General features: G+C 47.4%; 1 pseudogene; it reads left to right on the top strand.

The window, feature by feature from the left end:
• LOC142913810 (28S ribosomal RNA) overlaps positions 1-2500 on the top strand; it is a 10546-nt pseudogene that overhangs the window by 4208 nt on the left and 3838 nt on the right.

Genomic DNA, 2500 nt, shown 5'->3' on the forward strand with positions numbered 1-2500 from the left:
GGCAAACGTTCAAAACCTGAGAACGACATTATTAAACCCAGGATATTACCCACACGATCTTGGATGAAGAAGAGAGCGGAAAAACGAGGAAGCTTCATGAAGCACCAGAAGCTCTTCTTTAAGAACCGCTCTCTTCTTGCGTCCTTAGTCCTGGATGGCACTGAACGTCATGAATGCCGAATCCCGAACGCAGATGTATATCGTTTTTACTGCGAAAAATGGGAGAAGGTGTTGCCATTCAATGGCCTGGGCCAATTTAAGTCATCAGGTGTTGCAAATAACAAATACTTTGAGCCCCTAATTTCGGTGGAGGAAGTTCAGACTGCCATACGGGCCATTAAACCAACGTCAGCAGCTGGGCCAGATGGCCTAACAAGGGCTGCAATCTGTGCTGCCGACCCCGAGGGTCGGACACTGACAGCCCTATTTAATGCATGGATGATTACAGGAATTATTCCCAAAGAGTTGAAAAAGAATAGGACGATTCTTATTCCTAAGGTTATGGACGATGAAAAGCTGAAAGAATTGGGGAACTGGAGACCAATAACGATTGGTTCAATGATTCTGAGATTATTTTCCAGAATAATGACTGCACGTCTTGCTCGTGCTTGTCCCTTAAACCCAAGGCAGCGTGGTTTTATAGCGGCATCTGGCTGCTCTGAAAATCTTAAGGTGCTACAGGACCTTATGAGACACGCTAAGAAATTGCACAGGCCGTTGGCTGTCATGTTCATCGACATAGCGAAAGCTTTTGACTCGGTTTCGCATGCTCATATTTTATGGGTGTTAAGGCACAAGAAAGTAGATGAACACGTGGTGGGCATCATCCAGAACGCCTACGATCGGTGTACGACCTCGTTCAAAAGCAATGGCGAGTCGACTCGAGAAATTAGCATACGTGTTGGTGTCAAACAGGGTGACCCCATGTCACCCCTGCTCTTCAATCTTGCCATGGACCCTTTGATATGCACCCTAGAGTCACACGGAGTTGGGTACTCCATTGATACCGACCACGTGACAGCTCTTGCGTTTGCTGATGATTTGGTGTTGGTGAGCGAATCTTGGGTTGGTATGGCCGCCAATCTAGTGATCTTGGAATCATTTTGTGGGCTATCGGGATTGGAGGTTCAGGCCAGAAAGTGCCAGGGCTTCATGATAAGCCCAACCAAAGATTCATATACGGTGAACAACTGCGACCCATGGACTATCAAAAATAAAGATGTCCATATGATCCAACCTGATGAATCAACGAAATACCTTGGTCTGAAAATTGGCCCTTGGACTGGCACTATACAGCCTGATCTACATTGTCAGCTAAAGACATGGATCTCGAAAATCGATGAGGCGCCTCTGAAGCCAACTCAGAAGGTTGAACTACTCAATGCCTATGCCCTACCCAGATTGTTATATCCTGCAGACCACTCGGACTGCAAGCAATCAACTCTCCGTGGGTTGGACCAAGAGATTAGAAAGGCGGTAAAAGGATGGCTCCACCTTCCCGCTTCAACTTGTGATGGACTGTTATATGCCAGAGCCCGAGACGGAGGCCTTGCCATCTTGAAACTGGAAAAAACAATCCCTTCGGTTCAAGTTAGAAGGCTGCAACGTATAGCAAACTCGTCCGATGCTATCACCCGTAATATTGTGTCCTCGCAGGGTATGGAGGAAGAATACCGTAATTTGTGGGTACGAGCAGGGGGTGACAGTGATGCAATCCCAACATTCGTTCTCAGGGACTCGGTGTCAAAAGAACCTGTATATCCGAGACCCTGCGATTGGAGGGAGCATGAATTTCAGAGATGGTGCGAAAAGCCGGTTCAAGGAAGGGGCATTGTAAACTTTGCGCATGATAGAATCAGTAATGCTTGGTTGAGGCCATGGTGCGGCTTTAAACAATGCTTTTTTATCGCAGCACTACAACTAAGGGCAAATATTTACCCAACAAGAGAAAGCTTGAACAGAGGCAGAGATGGGGCCTTACGTTCCTGCAGGAAATGCTCTGCCAGACTCGAGTCCCTTTCGCACATTCTCGGTCAATGTCCTGCAGTACAGAAAGCAAGAATTGCGCGACATAACAAGATCAGTAACATTCTGGCAGACGAAGCGGCTAGATTGGGCTGGTCTGTATACAAAGAGCCACGGTTCATATCCGAGACGGGAGAGATGAGAAAGCCTGACCTCGTGTTTGCAAAAGATGAGGAGGCGGTTGTGATCGATGTCACCGTCCGTTTTGAGCTTTCAAAGAATACCTTGTCAGATGCTGCCTCGCACAAAGTTTCGTACTATACCCCTCTTGGTGATCAAGTCAAAGTGCTGACGAAGGCTAGCAAGGTCACATTCTTTGGATTCCCGGTTGGGGCAAGAGGAAAGTGGCCCCTTGAGAATAACGAGGTACTTACCTCCCTGGGCCTGACCAAACCCAGAACGACATCACTGGCCAAGATGATTTCCCGCAGAACGCTGCTTTTCTCTCTTGATATTCTGAGAATGTTCTGTGGAA

This window comes from Petromyzon marinus, unplaced genomic scaffold, assembly GCF_048934315.1.
Source record: "Petromyzon marinus isolate PM22_M1 ecotype Great Lakes invasive population unplaced genomic scaffold, UKy_Petmar_22M1.pri1.0 PM_G_Scaffold_26, whole genome shotgun sequence".
In the NCBI taxonomy this organism is placed as follows: Eukaryota; Metazoa; Chordata; class Hyperoartia; order Petromyzontiformes; family Petromyzontidae; genus Petromyzon; species Petromyzon marinus.